The sequence below is a fragment of the Gymnoscopelus braueri genome (assembly GCF_963280865.1).
Source record: "Gymnoscopelus braueri genome assembly, chromosome: 9".
NCBI classification, from domain to species: domain Eukaryota; kingdom Metazoa; phylum Chordata; class Actinopteri; order Myctophiformes; family Myctophidae; genus Gymnoscopelus; species Gymnoscopelus braueri.
This window is the reverse complement of record NC_137610.1, coordinates 43,476,981-43,495,282: the sequence shown is the minus strand read 5'-3', so window position 1 is coordinate 43,495,282 and position 18,302 is coordinate 43,476,981. Positions and strand designations below refer to the sequence as shown.

The 18,302-nt window shown below is 40.6% G+C and overlaps 1 long non-coding RNA gene across 1 annotated transcript in view; it reads left to right on the top strand.

Moving 5' to 3' along the window:
• LOC308092123 overlaps positions 1 to 18,302 on the top strand; it is a 124,427-nt gene that overhangs the window by 61,751 nt on the left and 44,374 nt on the right. The window lies entirely within an intron of this gene.

The window sequence follows — 18,302 nt, the reverse complement described above, 5'->3', positions numbered from 1 at the left end:
ACAGCAACTGCATTTTTGGAAAAAAACAAAACATTTCTTGGTATAATTGTTAAAAACATGTCATAACGACAACACCATATGTCATTTCTACTTATCATTTCACTATTCCACGGGTGTTCTATGATCTGGGGAAGTAATTGGCAACTTTTTTAAATGTTACTTCAATATCTTTTTTACAAACATTTTACATTGCAAGTCAATGGAGAGGTGGCTTGAGCTGAGACTTTGCCCTAAGATGGAGATGACTGACACCAAAGTACTGACGTCATAGACCAGTGGTTCTAAACCTTTTCTGGATTAGGGCCCACTTGAAAATGTCAAGAGCATTCGCGGCCCACACTTAACACATTGACTGCCAGCATTAAAACATAGTTTTTCATCCCCATGCTGGCGTTTTTTTTCAAGTGGGTTAAATTATTTAACCCACTTGCAATATCCTCATGGTTGAGACTGTCACCATAGTAGATCATGATTGACCTCCAAGTACTTTGTGCCTATATTTAACCCGCTCAATAACCCGATCAACGCTGGGCGCCCGCCGGCGGCTAGTAGACAAGAAGAAGGATTCAGGTGTACTTGGTGTTGACATCGGCTCCACAGATGTGTGGGCTGTCACTCCTCATTCTAATGCCTTTATCTTTATCTGTGTTGCTGTGGGGTGCAGGCAGGCAGCGCTGTGAGGTTGAGGTTTGAGATGTCAGGTTTGTAGCTTTTCATCGTGTGACATCTGACAAGGATGTTTTGTTTTGCTGGAGGGCTTCAAGGTTTTAATGAGTGTAGAGAGAGATCTAGTGATCCTGACATGTAGCAGTGATCCTGACATGTCAGGATCAGCTCGCACACACACACGCACGCGCACACACACGCACACACACACACAGACACATGCATCACAGATGCACTGAAACACATGGATGTACAGGCACACAGCACCAGTGGTGGAAAGTAGCTAAGTGCATTTACTTAAATACTCGACTTAAGTACAATTTTGAGGTATTTGTACTTTACTTGAGTATTTCCAATTTCTAATACTTTTACTTCTACTCCAGTACATCTTGGGTCCAAATATTGTACTTTTACTCCACTACATTTATATGAAAACTTTACTTACTAGTTACTTTGTAGATTTTTATTATTATTAGAAAATATACATTAACCACTTACATTTCGGCCATTTGAAAATAGCAAATCTACAAGCTCACAATGCGTCGCATCTGTGAGCTTGTAGATTTGCTATTTTCAAAAGATACATTTGAAAACTTGAAATGGGACATTCTGCATATTGAGTACTTTTACTTTTGGTACTTTAAGTACATTTTGATACCAATACTTTTGTACTTTTACTCAAGTACATTTTGAATTCCGGACTTTTACTTGTAACAGAGTATTTCTACATTGCAGTATTGATACTTTTACTCAAGTAAAACATTTGAGTACTTTTTCCACCACTACACAGCACACACACACACACAATCTTGTGAAATGAACACATTATAGCATTTTAATATCTGCGGTGGATTCAGTGACAGTGAGTGTGTGTGTGTGTGGGTGTGGGGAGGGAGGTGATAATGACTGCCATGTGGTTTTCAGCCCTTCAGTCTGAGGGCATCAGCTTGTTGTAATGAGCGCATAGACTGTCACAGCAGCATTGTCTCCGAGGATTAGCCTATCGGTTTCATTTATCACTCTCTTTCACAACACATTCCTCTCATGTGGAATTAACTCAGTCAGTCATCCTGTTTGATTCATGTTGAGTGCATGGGGTTGATCTCCCACTCACACAATGCAGTGCAGTGACAGAGGCTGTGTTGGTGAGGGTTTTGTGAACTTTCTTTAACCCATTAAGACCGGGAACGCATCTGTGTGTCATTTTAAGATTTCTTTGGGCTAATCAAAAATTGCAGATGTAATATATATATACATTTTTAACACAAATATTTGCTTTTGTGGATCCCTGGAACAACACATTTTGGGGCTCCTTGACAAGTTTGAGAACCACTGATATTATAGCAACATACGTTTTTTTTTCCCCCAAAAAAGTTTTAGATTAGATTTAGAAGACATTTGTAGAACCCCCCCAGAAGCAAAGATTTGAGTTAAAATGTTCACTTAAAAAAACATATATATTTAAGATTTGCACACATTTTCAAGATTTTTTTAAAATAGCAGATCTACAAGCTTGTAGCGCGGCACTCGGTGCTATTTTTGAATAGCCAAAGAAATCAAAAAATGACACACAGATGCGTTCCCGGTCTTATTGGGTTAATGAGTAAAAAAGTGACACTTTCTGCACGATCACTCCCTCTGATGAACTGCCGCTTCACCTCGACTCTCTCCGCCCCCCAAGAGGAACTGTTTATGAAACTCCTGTCTCTGTCTGTTACTCAAGCAGTTAAGGACACTTAGAGCGTTGAAAGAGATGGAGAACGTGACACAGATTAAGTACATTTTGATGAGTGCTTTCGCTGTAAGATGAAGTGCTTCACAGATAAGGAGTGTGTGCGGAGCAAATGTTTGAAGATTAAGCTTGGCGTTGGTCCTCTTTTATGCATTAGAAGACTGTCTGCAGTCTCTGTGGTGTTCTGGTGACAAAAAATGGGACCCTGTTTTTTTTACTGATGTTCTCCACATATTTTATTTATAATATAGTCGTATATGATACTGATAACCAGTGGTGGAAAGTAACTAAGTACATTTACTCAAGTACTGTACCTAAGTACAATTTTGAGGTATTTGTACTTTACTTGAGTATTTCCAATTTCCAATACCTTTACTTGTACTCCACTACATCTCAGAGGCAATTATTATACTTTTACTCCACTACAATTATTTGAAAACTTTAGTTACTAGTTACTTTGCAGATATAAATTATGATATTATGAAACATACATTAACCACTTTAGCCCTATTTTATACATAGGCTATTTGAAAATAGCCGATCTACAAGCTCACAACGCGTCGCATTGCGACGCGTTGTGAGCTTGTAGATCTGCTCTTTTCAACCATTTTAGTACTTAAGTACTACATATTTTACTTTTGGTACTTTAAGTACATTTTGATGCCAATACTTTTGTACTTACTTTACTCAAGTAATTTTTTTTATTCTGGGCTTTTTACAGAGTATTTCTTCATTGCGGTATTAATACTTTTACTCAAGTAAAAAATGTGTACTTTTTCCCACCACTACTGATAACACACCTTTGATGTTGTATAGCATTCCTTCCGAGCGCTGTCTATGCCCACTGATCTACATGGAACCTGTGAAATCCTTTAAAATCTATCACTAAATACTGATACACATCAGTGAGCCCTCTGGCTGAGGTCTGCAGGTTGTGTCCACTGTGCATCGCTTGTACACTGAGACACGAAGGCTAGACAACATTAGGCTTAATAATAGTGCTGTGTGTTGAATACAATGCTGTGTGTGTGTGTGTGCATGCATGCATGTCCTACTGTATGGTACATAGGACCATGAATAGACCATTGATTCCTTTGCAATTACTGACTGTTTAAAATAAATCATAAAGCACATTCATTATGGACTGTATGTGTGCATCGTTAGTGAACCAATCCATGCATTGCATACTACAACAAAACAATAAACCATTTAAAGTATTGCTGTTTTATGGCTGCCCAGCTGCCCACCACCACGGGGTCTGAGGATTCGAGTCCATCATGGTGCATCCGGCTTTGTCGAGCGTCTATATACCATTGGTTCTCAAAGTGGGGTCCGGGGAAGGGGAGTCCTTGGAGGGGTTCCAGGGGGTCCCCAGCAAAAACAATTACCGTGGCTATTTTTTGAATAATCTTGAAAGTGTTTGACACATTTTGGAAAATGTTGCATTTTTTAACACAAAACGTCTCTTCTTGGTGGGTCCCTGGCACAAAAAAAATCAGATGGCTTCCGCGGCCAAATGTATATCAATTTGGGGGTCCTTGACATGAAGAAGTTTGAGAACCACTGGTCTATGCGAACACAATTAAAACGTGTTTGGGGGAGGGAAGCCGGGCGGGGATGGTGATATTTGTCACTAAACGTAGTCCTACGGGCTGGCGGCGGCAACTGTCAGCTGGGAGTGTTGGGCGGGAGGAGTAGGAAGAAGGCTCTACATCCTCTCTGTGGGGGTTCCTCACTGGCAGGTGAGTCAGTAGGATACAACAGCTGTGACAACACACAGACGTGTGTGTGTGGGGAGGAATTCATTGGCATAACGACTAAATTGGGGAGAGAAAGTATTGCTGGTTTGTCTATATTTAAAACTTGGTGCACTGCCAACATTGCATGTTTATTTCTAGAATGAATAAATGATATATAGTTATAATAAATTATAAGTCATTACAAAGGCCTGCTGTACCCCCTGAGCTGCACAGGACCTGAAACATTCTCTGCTTTAAAAATGAATAACTTTTACATAACCGGAAAGCACTCTTAAGGAGTAAGGACGGTATCTTTGTTGACAATTTATAGATTTGAATGCAGAACTGATGCTTCACGTGGGCAGATTGTGATAAAAGCTTGAACATACAATAGAGTATGATGCTCTATCTCCCAGGTGACTGTCATGTGTGGTGGATTACACACACACACACACACACACACACACACTTAACAACAGCTCAGGCTTGTAGGATGGTTCACACATTGTCAGCCCACTCTTCTCTACCTCTCTCTTCTCTCTATTTATCTCTCCGCTCTTCTGCTGGTAGTTTGGTAGATGTCTTTATGAGACGGATAATCTTTGTTTAAAAAACAAACAAACAGACTGGGTTTCAGGGGAGAAAGGCAATGCTTGTGACACGTGTGTGTGTGTGTGTGTGTGTGTGTGCCTGTGCACGTGTGTTTCCATGAAACCTGACATAATCGCCCATATCTGCCTAAAGTGCCTATAGGACATTTGCTCCAGTCCTCTATACGATCACTGTGTCAGTTCCTCTCTGAGATTATAATTATCCGCCTCTTTAAACAGGGTTGTTCTTTTCCAACGGCTCTCACACTAATGAGATCCGTGCTGTTTTTAAGAAGGAGATGTTCTGAACCTAGGAGCTGATAAGCACAGAAGATGAGCATACTGAGCAGTCAGTGTGTGGGCTCTGATTGGCCTGTCCGGATCCCATTAGGACTCTTCTTTATACGGATCATATAGACGAGAGGAAAGTAGGGCTGCGACTGTCCATTATTTTCTTAGAGATTATTCTATAAGTGACTTTTTCGATTAATCAAATAATCTTGAAGAAAGGGGGCGCGGTGGCGCAGTCGGTATAGCGCTGTCGCCTCACAGCTAGAAGGTCCTGGGTTCGATTCCCACTGTGGGCGCAGGGGGCGTGTTCTCTCCTCCGCGTCATCAGTGCCCATACCCTAGGTGGGGTTCGCGAAAAGGCCTTTCTGTGTGGAGTTTGCATGTTCTCCCCATGTCCCCTAGGGTAGGTACCCTCACAAAAAACATGCAGTAATCCTGTTCTCTATACTGCCTCCCCCTGGTCAGCCGGGGCACCTGATGGAGGGGAAAGGAACTGGTTGGAATAACGCGTTCCTTCCACGTGCTGCGTCTAACCGGGGAAACTCCCCCCTGTCAGGTGATAAGATGCAGCCTGCTAACTCCTCATGCGTTGAAGGAAGCATGAGCTCAGTTCGGGACTCTCCCCAGGCTGGCAGAGGGAGAGTAGCGCCCAGGATTACAAGCTTAGGCATTGGCACTGGGTGAAAAAATTGGTTACAAAATCATGGGATAGAAATTTAGAAGAAAAAAAATACTAATAATCTTGAAGTGCATTTTTTTTCTCACAATGAGCTTGTAGATTTTTTTTTAAAAGATGTTTTTATTGGTTTGCACAGTGAAGAAGAAACATCTTGAAGAAATATTGGGTTGTGGTTTTGAGAAGATGTTCTTCTGTAAAAACGTGTCCCATGTTTCCTCTTCCTCTCAGTCTGTCCCTCCCCGTCTCCTCTCTCTGTCTCTGGCAGACGGCCCTCTGACCTGAATGTCCTCCCCTGTTTACATTCCCCTGGGCCCACAGATAGACACTGTTGTCATTTCTGTGACAATAGACAATTCTGTACAGCATGTCTGGCAGCTTTTTTATGAGCCATTTTTTATGAGCTCGCTATGGTTTTGGACAAACTGTGTGTGTGTGTGTGTGTGTGTGTGCGTGCGTGCAGTGGTGTAAAAAGTGACTGACTACATTTACTCAAGTACTGTACTTTTTTAGGTATTTTTACTTTACTGTATGAGTATATCCAATTTTCAGTATACATTTCGGCCATTTGAAAATAGACGATCTACAAGCTCACAATGTGTCGCATTGTGAGCTTGTAGATCTGCTATTTTCAAAAGATATGTATACATTTTATACATTTGAAAAGTGTGAAATGGGATATTCTGCATAATGAGTACTTTCTACTTTTGGTACTTCAAGTACTTTTGATACCAATACTTTTGTACTTTTACTCAAGTACATTTTGAATACCGGACTTTCACTTGTAACAGAGTATTTCTACATTGCAGTATTGATACTTTTACTTAAGTAAGATTTTTTATTTATTTTTTGCGTGCGTGCGTGTGTGTGTTGTTTATTTTCAGAAGTGTGTGTCCACTTCCCAGACAAAGTGCCTCTTAATCATATTGGTGAAAGTCATTGTCTTGTCTCATGGTCCACTGGTTAGATTGAACGTCTTGTAACAGCAAGGTTAAAGGTTCAATTCCTGCCACACAGCCTTGTATCCTGTCTAGCTCAAGTGTCCTTGAGCAAAACATCTGAAGACCTACTGTACCTGCTCACTTATTCTATGAATCTGACTTTTATCCCCTTGCCTATACCAGAATCCTACCGCAGAATTTAACATTTCTAAATATTTGACCATATAGTACCTAAAAAAAGGCCCAGAGATGATATGGTGATATCAAGAACAACAACAACACAGCCATGTAAAACTGTCATGATACATGTAAAAGTATAATAATTGCCTCTGAGATATATGTGCAGTAGAAGTAAAAGTATTGGAAATTCTCAAGTAAAGTACAAATAAGTCAAAATTGTACTTTAGTACAGTACTTAACCCATTAATACCTGAAACGCATCTGTGTCACTTTTAAGATTTCTTTGGCTATTCAAAAATAGCAGACATACAAGCTCAGAGCTTGTAGATCTGCTATTTTTGAAAAATCGTGAAAACAATATTTTTTTTATTTTTTTCAAAAAACTTTTAGGATTTAGAAAACATTTTAAGGACTCAGGCCTTAATGGGTTAAGTAAATGTACTTAGTTACTTTCCACCACTGCAGTCCACCAACAGGAGCCCAGCCTGTGTACAGGTACAGTGTGTTGATTAGGAGAAAAAAAAGCACAGGCACGTATTCAGTAAGTCTGCCTCAGGACCTTTTCATAAAACAGCTTCAATTCACTAAGCCTGACAAAGAAAGAGCCAGTTTCAAACTCATTAGCTGGATCTCCACTGAGAACGCAGAAGAATAAATGAAAAGACGCTTTCGTTTAGAGACGGAAGAGAAACAGCACTCAGGATCTGTTCAGAATGTATTGTGCTTTGTGCAGTGCATTCCTCTGCACTCTTGTTTATGAAATTAAGAGAGGTGCATAAACATCAGTCCTAAACTCCTGTTTTCAACAAGGCATTGTTTGGGGGGCAGCCCGTTCAGCCTGAATAGATTCCTGTTCAGGCAGAATGCCTCAGTGATTGACCTTGTATAACACACTCACTCTGCGAGTCTGAATCATGACCCAACTTTCACACGCTAGTAGTCTGGAAGTTGAATGTCGGACCCACCAAACATGATTCTGGATTCCTTTTTGCTGAGCAGCTTATAGTACTGTGACTGTGAAAGTACATTTAAACTTAAACTTAAGCATTGGCTATGTGTGTGAGAACAACATGCACCTGCCACTGTTAGTATCATGAACTACACAGAGAGCACTGTCTCTCAGCTTTCCTACACCCTGTTTCTCCTGCTGTCTATCTGTATTATCACAATCTGGGAACCCATTCGACAAGAAAAGGGGGGGGGGGGGGGGGGGGGCTTTGTTTTTGCCTCTGGGGGCACAACCTCCTTTTCTGTGTGAAACAGGAATTTGGTTTGGCTCCTCTCCTTTCTCAGTCCAACTTCTTCCCGGGCGCTTCTGTGTTTATTCCTACTAACTAACAACAACATTACATGTTTATGGCAGTATTGCCAGCAGAAGCTGTCTTGAGAGATTAGTATTACACTGTCTCCTTCTCAGGGTTCCTACTGTCTGTCTCTCCTATACACTGTCTCCCTCTCAGGTTTTCTATTGTCTGTATTGGTGAAGTAGAGAGTAAAATAAGAGGACTTCTTCCCACTCCTTCTCAGAAAGAAAATGAGCTAACAGGTGCTACGTGTAAGAACAGCGACCCACTTATCCACCTGCAGCTGCTTTTTGAGGCCATGCATGATGGGGTCCATATAAAAGCTCTTAGAGCAGTGGTTTTCAACCTTTTTTGATATCAAGGTCCATTATTTATTCGCCATTTGATGAGATTTAGACTCTCGGGCCCAAAACTTAGAATATTTTGCTAGCATTGGACAAGATTTTGTCAAAATAATGATTATTTATTTCTTCTACATTCTCTAATTGTTAGGACTTCTTGTAAATTAAGTAATGCAGATGTTTAACAATAATTTTACTCTTGAGAGTGTTAAAGATCTATAAAGGTCCATTTGGTTATTAACTCTCCATCATTTAGCTGGGGACCACCTGGAAACTCCTCAAGGACCACTGGTTGAGAACCACTGTCTTAGAGAATTCTGCATCACATCGGACACCAGATTCATGTTGTTTATGTTTGGGGAAAGGAAGTCACCACCAGGATCCAGTTGGTAATGGGTCCGGTTTGGTTGCCAACCTGCCATGGGATATTTATGTGGAGGCTCAAACCATGGCAACCCATCGGCTGCCGTGTTAAGTGGTCAGATGGGTGGGCCACGCAAATGTTCAGAGCATGTTTGTTTTAATGATCAATTGATCGATTGTGTTTTACCTTGGATCAATGGAACTAACGGAGACTATGATTTAAAAATATATATATTAATGTTATATTATGAAAATCTTAGTGTTATGTCAATTTTTGGGGGGCCCTCTTGCGATACCCTCACGGACCACCAGTGGGCTCTGGCCCACTGATATAATGCATAAAGAATAGTGAATATTATATTCGATAGATTGATATGTTGGATCTCCATGTTGTGTTGTGAGCCTCTAGATAGGCTATTTTCTGAAAAATGTCATGTTTAAAGTTAAGTTATACCCCCATAGAATACCCTCCCCCCCATTTGCGAACCACTGCGTTAGTAGTACCTTTACCCACTGGTTATAATATTTGTAGAAGTTTTCAAAGTGCAAAAGAATCAATTTCCTGGTTTCACCCAAGCAGTACATTAAAGAATGGAAGGTCACAGTACGCGTGACATAAAAGTCTTCTTTCTCCTCGCTGGGAGGCAGCCGAAAGCTTGATGGAATGCATTGAAGTGGATGGCGGCCGGGTGGACATGCATATCAATAAACACTATCTATGAATTATCAGTCTACATTTGTCAAACAAATGGTCCAGAAAAATAAACATCTGATATGTCTTCTTCTTCTATTATTATTAGTCTACATTTGTCAAATAAATGGTCCAGAAAAATAAACGTCTGATATGTCTTCTTCTGTTATCCTGAACCGTTTACTTGACAAAGGTTGCAATAATTCAAAGATAAACACATTCATACGCTTCTCCACCCGGCGGCTCCCATTTACTCACAATGCATTCCATCACTTTTTCGGCTGCACTTTGCCTCCGAGCGAGGAGGAAGAAGGCTTTTACGTGCACTGTGATGTGTTCTGTGACCTCTCCTTCTTTAACTCTTTCACTGCCACACTTATTTCAGACTGTGTCGTCCCAGTGCCAGGAAAAAGGTGCATTTTTCCTCCGTTTGTTTTTTAACATTGAAGTGAATGTAGCAGCAATTTTTTGGATAGCGTTATCTCCTAGTTCCTTTGAGATAACCCAAAAAAAAAAAAACCCAAAAAAATCCAAAAATTCCCAAAAAAAAAAAAAAAAAAATCTTTTTAATTTTTTCAAATTTTGTTTACAAAATATTTTCGTCTTTCCGTCATTGGCCATGATAGCCATAGAGCCATCGGACGGGAATTCCCGTTTTTGGCAGTTAAAGAGTTAAAGGAGTAGTTAACCCAAAAAATGACTTATTTTCTTTCAATTACACACCCCATGAAGCATTGAATTCATGGATTTTTGTAGTTTTTATCGCATTCCCAAGCAAAAGAAATGAAAACCGGCGGTCTCTCCGGTAGGAGGCACAATACAAAGAGGAATGCGATAAAAAACTAAAATAAATCCATGAACTCAATGCTTTATGGGGTGTGTAATTGATAGATTTTTTTTTTGGTGAACTACTCCTTTAACTCTTACCCTGCCAGAGTTTTTTCAGAACAGTCTGTAGCCTCTGCCAGGGTTTGACCGATTTTGGTACCTTTTCGCATAGCCACAAAATATTTTTCTCAAGTATGATTGATCCCCAGAAAATTTCTAATCACAGATGAGATTCAGGTGTGGTTTCACAAATGTCAACGAGGTCAATTTGACCTTGTTGTCATGTGTTGTTTGATGTTTGAAAATAGCTCAAAACCAGTAGTTTCAAACCAAAAAACATTGTGAATTGTTTGTCCGTTTCAATTTTAACATTGAAGTGGATGGAGCAGCAAATCTTTGGAAATTGTTATCTCCTTATTCGTTTGGAATATCGAAAAGGTGTCAATACTAAATAATTAGAGAATCTTTTTAGATTTTTTTTTTTTTTGAAAAAAGTTTTTTTTTTATTTATTTTTTTCAGGACGTTTTTAAACGTCTTTGGCAGGCAACAGCTAATTTCTCAAAGACGTTTATAAACGTCTTTGGCAGTTATAGAGTTAATATCGTCGCTGTTGGGTGGAAAAAACCTTGCATGTCCAAAAAACGTTCCTTTTTTATTATTTTAAAAACATTATAAAATAGTGAAAATAGCAGATCTACAAGCTCAGAACGCAACGCATTCTGAGCTTGTAGATCTGCTATTTTCACTACTTTTGTGCTACACTCTTGTATGATGAAGTAGGGCGTTATTTTATGAGAAAACATAAAAAAAGGTGAAATATGGAGGTACAATAATACACTCCTCGGTTTCACGCTAGTCTCTGAAACAAAAGCAGGATATCCATTTAGCTGTGCTGATGCCCAGCTGTGTGAGAGAGACTAGAGGCTCATGGGAGACGTGAATCATCTGCCACCTCCTCCCAGGACAATGACTGATACTGCATTACATCATCACACACACAGTGGGGGGAAAGAGTAACTGTAGCACAATGTAAGTAAAAGTCCTGCATTCAGAATTTTACTCGAGTAAAAGTACAAAAGTATTGGCATCGAATACATACTTACAGTTCCATAATAAATCATTTAAAAGGGTGACTTTTTTCAAAAATAGCTGAGTCATACAATAGTTTAAATCGGCAAAGTAACTAGCAACTAAAGTTTTCAAATCGTAGTGGAGTAAACATTGTACAATATTTGCCTCTGAGATGAAGTGAGTAGAGTAGTAAAAAAAATATACCTCAAAATTGTACTTGAGTACATGTACTTAGTTCCTTTCCACCAGTGATCATACAGAGCATGAGTCATCCCTCTTCCGTAGTAATTCACCAGCTCATTAACCCTCCCAACAGCTGTACTGTTAGAGCGGAAACGGCAGAGGAGAGACAGGCCGTAGGAAAGCTGAGAGGGAGACAGTGTAGGGAGAGACTGAAAGTAGGAAAGCTGAGGGCGAGAGGGTGTATAAGCTTGTAGATCTGCAATTTTTTTTAAATTGTGAAAATGTGCGCAAATCTGTGTGTATGAATATGTTTTTTTTTTTTTTTTTTTTTTTTTTTTTAAGTGAACTTTTTTTTTTTTTTTTAAGTGAACATTTGTAACTCAATTCTTTGCTTCTGGTGGGGGTCCCTGGAACAACATATTTTGAGATGGGGGGGGGGGGGGGTGGTCAGTGGCCAAATACATATCATTTTGGGTGGTCCTTGACATGAAAAAGTGTACATGAGCACCACTGATATAGAAACATACGTTTTTTTCAGAAAACCTGTGAGTTATGCACAAATGTTCAAGATTTTTCTAAAATAGCAGATCTACAAGCTCATAGCGCGGCATATCTGCTATTTTTGAATAGCCCAAAGTATAAAAGGAGAGAGGAGAGACAGACCATAGGAAAGCTGAGAGGGAGAGGGTGTAGGAAAGACAGACAGTAGGAAAACCACAAGGGAGAGACAGTGCAGGAGAGAGACGGACACTAGGGAAGCTGAGAAGAGGGCTCTTCATATCATTATTCAATAATATGAATGTTCATATCCCCTGACCGCTGCTCTCCAGCAGAGCATCCGTGACTAAACATTAATATTTTACACGGCTATTGGTTCCCATGAAATAGTAACGATTACAGATCTCTCTAATTCATCCTAGTTAACCCATTAAGACTTGAGGCCGGTTCTACAAAATGCCTTCTAAACCAGTAGTTCTCGAACCTTTTTGTGCCAAGGACCCCCAAATTGATGTATATATATGGCCACGGGACCCCCCCCCCCCCCCCGAAGAGAACATTTGTGTTATATATATATATATAATATTCAAAATTATTCAAGTATTCAGTATTTTTCAAACACTTTCAAGATTTTTCGAAAGAAATTTGAAAATAAATAGCAGATCTACAAGCTCACAGCGCGTCACTTCGTGCCGCGCTGCAAGCTTGTACATCTGCTATTTTTGAATAGCCAACGCTAACATCTAAAATGACACTGGGACGCGTTCCCGGTTTTAACGGGTTAAAGAGCTACAGATAGGCCCAGGACACATTTCAGCCCTCGTGGAAGAAGACATCATAAGTCATAAAGTATTAAGCAGCAGAGAGAGGGTTATGTGATAGCTTCGCCCCGGCCCAGAGACCATAAAGAGTTATGTTCAATAAAATGCAGAGTCACAGCTGAAGTATGTGCTGTCTGTAGGGCACGGCTGACCTCAGATAAGGTCACACACCCCATGTGACATTAACGTCCTGAAGCTGACATCCGCCAAACCAAAGCCCACAGGATTCATTTCACACTGTAACTGTAAACTGTAAAATCCAGAGTGTTAATTTAACACTTAAAGGAATAGTTCACCCCCAAAATATTTATTTTTCTATCTATTAGTCATCCCATGGACACTTGAATTCATGGATATTCCTTTTGTCTCATTCCTAAGCCAATAATTTGATGACCGGCATCGGTTCCGGTAGGAGACAAAGTAGTCTCGCGTAGCCAGACAACTATTCCACAATCTCTGAATGCTATATAGAGTCTGGAACTACAACTCCCGAAATCCGAGAGAGGAAGCTGGCACTTCCGTTCACGAAAATATATTTTAAAATATCTTTACATTTTATTATTTTATTTCCATTTCTGCTAAGCAGCAAGCTAAATATACTTAGATGATTTGTATTTATATTAGGATAAATTTGCGCAACTGTAAAGACGAAACGGAAGTGGGGAGGAGGCTTCATATCCGGTTTATATTCTAATCATGATCAGAGCTTCCGAGTCCCAGACTGTATGACCGGAAACATTTGAAAATTGTGGGAGGCAACAGTCTGGCCACGCGAGACTAGAGACAAAGAGTCTCTTTGTGTCTCCTACCGGGAACCGCAGCCTACCGCTGGTGATCAAATTATTGGCTTAGGAATGAGACAAAAACAAAAACATATCCATTCATTCAAGTCTCCATGGAGTGACTAATCGATAGAGAAAAAATATATATTTAGGTGAACTATCCCTTTAATGAGGGTCAAATTTCTACCAAATGGACACGTACTGTAAGGGTCTCTGATCCATTCGGTGTCATTTGTACACTCGAGAGAGTTAAATTGACACTCAGTATTTGACTTTGTAGGATGCCATGGCGCCAGTCCAGGGCTGTCGTGGAATACATTGATAACATTTACAATTTATCAATATCACTTCAGTTTAAGCACTTAGACCCTCTATATAATAGCCGATCTACAAGCGTACAACACGTTATAAGCTTGTGGATTGGCTATTTTGGGGCAAATTTCCCCCCCAGAATAGTGATGCTAGGGTTAAATGTGGTTAGATATCAATTTAATTTAAACTGGTTAAATGTCAAGTATAAAGTTATTTTCAGTCTTTCCTAATGGAAACGGACATTCTCGCAAGTTTTCCTCGTGACATAATTGTATTGTATCTTAGGGGAAGTTCACAGAGGAGATTGTGTGCACAATGCACATCTTGTACCTGCATTTATTTTAGGCCAGGTGCTGGACATCAAGGCAAGAATCATGGAGAAGAGGCTAAAACATCCGCACACTGGTTTAAAGCTCCCAAAACTTATTTTATTTTCTCCGTTGTATTTTAGGGGGAAATATTTACGTACCGGAATATGGTGCTATAAAGTACCAATGAAATTCAGGGGTGCCGTGGATGAAATAGTTATTTACAGGGGGTGCCCTGAGCCAAAAGAAAGTTTGAGAAGCGCTGTTCTACACTGTCTCCCTCTCTTGTGTCCCTTCTGCACACTACAGACTCATAGACGTTAACTCAGTGCCAACTTGTTTTTTAATTTAACTCTCCATTCAGTTTTCAACAAGGTATTGTTTGGCGGCAGCCCCATTAAGCCTGAATGGACTCCTGTTCAAGCAGAATTCCTCAGTGAGTAGCTGTCTCTCTCCCACAGTCTCCCTCTCAGATTTCCTACTGTCTGTCTCTTATACACTGTCTGTCTCTCAGTTTTCCTACTTTCCGTCTCTCCTACACTGTCTCTCTCTGTTTCCTACTGTCTGTCTCTCCTACACTGTTTCCTTCCCAGCTTTTCTTTCGGTTGTCTCTCCTACACCGTCTCCCTCTCAACTTTCTTACTGTCTGTCTCTCTGACGCTGTATCTCTCTCAGCTCTCCTACTGTTTGTCTCTCCAACACTTGTCTCCCTCCCAGGTGTCCTACTGTCTGTCTCTCTTATACTGTGTCCTTCCCAGCTTTCCTTTTGGTTGTCTCTCTTGACACTGTATTTTTTCTATTGTCTGTCTTCTCACCTACTCTACTATGTGTATATATATCACTATGCTGACAATTCCACTGTCATTCAGGTAACATTATGCAATGTCACATCTATTCCACTGTCATTCAGGTGCCATTATGCAATGTCACATTCCAATCTATTGCCCTCATATGGGATTCATTGAGCGTGTGGGTGTCTAGCTGACTGTCATCTCCTCCAGTTTGCTCCAATTACATTTGTCCTTTATTTTCCATTTGTGCCTCCCTGTGTCCCTTTCCAAAGCAATCAGTCCGTCGCAGATGCTCTCTCCCCCCGTCTAAACCCTGTCTTTTAAATGACTGTTGTTCTCGCTGTTGAAGTTCATCTCATGGTGTTTAGCGCAGTCACACTCCTATCATCTCCCACCACTGAAGAAAGGTCAGTATAGACAGAATGGATCTCTGAGAGCTCATCACGTCCAATAGTGTGCGTGTGTGCGTGCATGTGCTCAGCTCTGCCTACAGACGCGCGATCCGCCATACAGATGACACATGGGGTCAAAGTACACTTTATCATCACTGAAAAATCTGTGGACACCCTTTCTAATTAGTGTTTCTAATTAGTGCACTATGTTCCAGTGAAAGGAAGTCTTGATGCCACAGCTACAATGACATTTTCTAGACAAGTATGGTTCAATTTTTTTGGAAGCAAAATGTTGCAACGCGTTCCAACTAGTGAAAAACCATCCCACTAAAGTGGAGAACGTAATTAGGAGGGGACCAACTCTACATCAATGCCTGTGATTTGCTTCCATTAGAAGACCATTAATGAGGTCAGACATTGATGTTGGGCGATTAGGCCTTTAAGGATGTTCAGGGCTCTGTGAAGGCCAGTCAAGGTGTTCCTCACTCATCTCAAAAATACATATCTGGGAGTGGGGGGGGGGATGTCACGGTGGGATTAGATTTCTGAAATGGGGAAACGGCCTTCTGCGAACTGTTGCCACAAAATTGATTGGAAGCCCACACTTCTGTGGAATATCATTATAGCTGTAGCATTAAGATTTCCATTCACTGGGGGACAAAAAGGGCACTAATTAGAAACACTAATTAAGGTTTCCACTGACTTGTGGTCATATATTGACCTATAGAGGAATGGCCATCTGCAGTAAGGTTCCCATTGCATATTTCCAATGGAATTTATGCGTTGCGTATTTGCGTTTTGGATGAATTCAGAAAGCGAGCTCTGTAGCAAACAAAGGCTTATCATTAAGACTTGTAGCAAACAAAGGCTTATGACTACATGTTGTTCTGTGCTGCCTGCCTGCCACGCTGGACCCATGGCGATTTGCATATCGTCAAAGCAGATCCGTCAACAATGCAATAATTGCCATGATGGCTCTTCACCCCGTCCTGTCTCAACTGGATGACGGGAACAACACATGTGGTGCAAATGCTGTTTGTGGACCACAGCTGTATGTATGTACTTACTGTATGCAGCGTTCACACTAGCAGCGACAAAAATTTTAGAACGTCCAAGCGTGGTCAGCTACACTGTTGCTGAGTCTATGGGGGTAGTGCTGTGCTACGAGCTTGTAGATCTGCTTTGAAAATATGTGCAAATCTTTGAATATAAACTGTTTAAAGCAAACATTTTTAACTCTATTCTTTGCTTCTGGGGGGTTCCTGGAACAAAACATTTTGAGATGGGGGTCGGCGGCCAAATACATTATACACATATACATTACATTTTGGTGGTCCTTGACATGAAAAAGTTTGAGCACCACTGATATAGAAACATAAGTTTTTTTTCAGAAAACTGTTGGGATTTAGAAGACATTAGTAGAATCGGCCTCAGGTCTTAATGGGTTAAACAGAAACTCTTATCCAGAGCGAAGTGCAAGATCAGAGCAGTAAATGTCATGAACCCTAGGCAAATGGCAAGGTAAATGTCAAGTTAATAGAATGAAAAGACTGAAACAATTTAGTGCAACAAAGTAACTAGGGTAAGTAGCCCCCCCCCCCTTTACAGTGCAGACCAAGGTGAATGACTCTGAGTTCTGAATGTTCATATTCCCTACTGCAGGGGTCTTCAATGTTCTTTCAGGCCATGGACCCCTTAGCGGAGAGATGGATGAAGCAGGGACCCCCCACTACATAAATATATTCATAAAAAAAGCTTTTCCCATTGTTTTCATAGATGGCTTCATAGACTTGTTTGACAGCACTATCTTCAGTGTTATGTAAATTCATGTTTTTTTTGTTTTTTGTTTTTAGACATTTAAAACCCACTGAAACCCTTGATACTTGGTCTGCTTGTTCCTCTCTGCACCAGATCTCTTCGCTAAAATGTGCTATTTTCTGCAAATGTTCCCACCAGAATAGGGATGCTAGGGTTGAAGTGGTTTAACCCAGTATAACCGGGAAAGCATCTGTGTCATTTAAGATTTTAGCTATATATATATATATATATATATATATATAGCAACATTCAGAAAGGATTTAGAACAGTGGCTCTCAAAAATAGCCCATATGTAATAATAGCAGATATACAAGAAAAAGTTTGAGAACTACTAATTCAGAAGGCATTTGTACGATCGGCCTCAGGTCTTAATGGGTTAATGTAAAAAAAGAAAATTGGCGCCCTCCCCTGTAGTAACCCTGAGGACCCCCTGTTGAAGACCCATAGCCCTACTTCTGCCTCACAGCCAACCGTGCGTCGCAAACATGAAACAACCCAACGCTGCGCTTTTTATCAGAGCCAAACACTCCTCTGTTCCGCACAACTCTCTTTCCTCTGGGCGCTCTCTCAACCTCTCTCACTGTCGCTCTCTCTCCCCCCCTTTCTCCTCTCCTCTTCCTCTCTCGCCCTCATTCTCTCTCTCTCTCTCTCTCTCTCTCTCTCTCTCCCTCCCAGCAGTGAGACCATCCTCCTCTCCTTCTCTTTGATCTAGCTCATTAGGAGTATTTGCTGAGGGATTGAAGCGGGAACACGATGCTATGCTACAGTATGCCAGAGAGGGAGAAGGCAGAGGAGGGGAGAGGGGGGAGCATGTGGAAAGAAAAGGAGAGAGAGATAGTGGGGGGAGGGAGAGACAAATACACAAGGCACATAAAAGGTGTGTGCATATAGTGTTGATTTTGACAGCACATTTTGATTTAGTTTTAGTCATAGTCTTAAAATTCTATTTAGTTTTAGTCATATTTTAGTCTTCTGAAACGTTT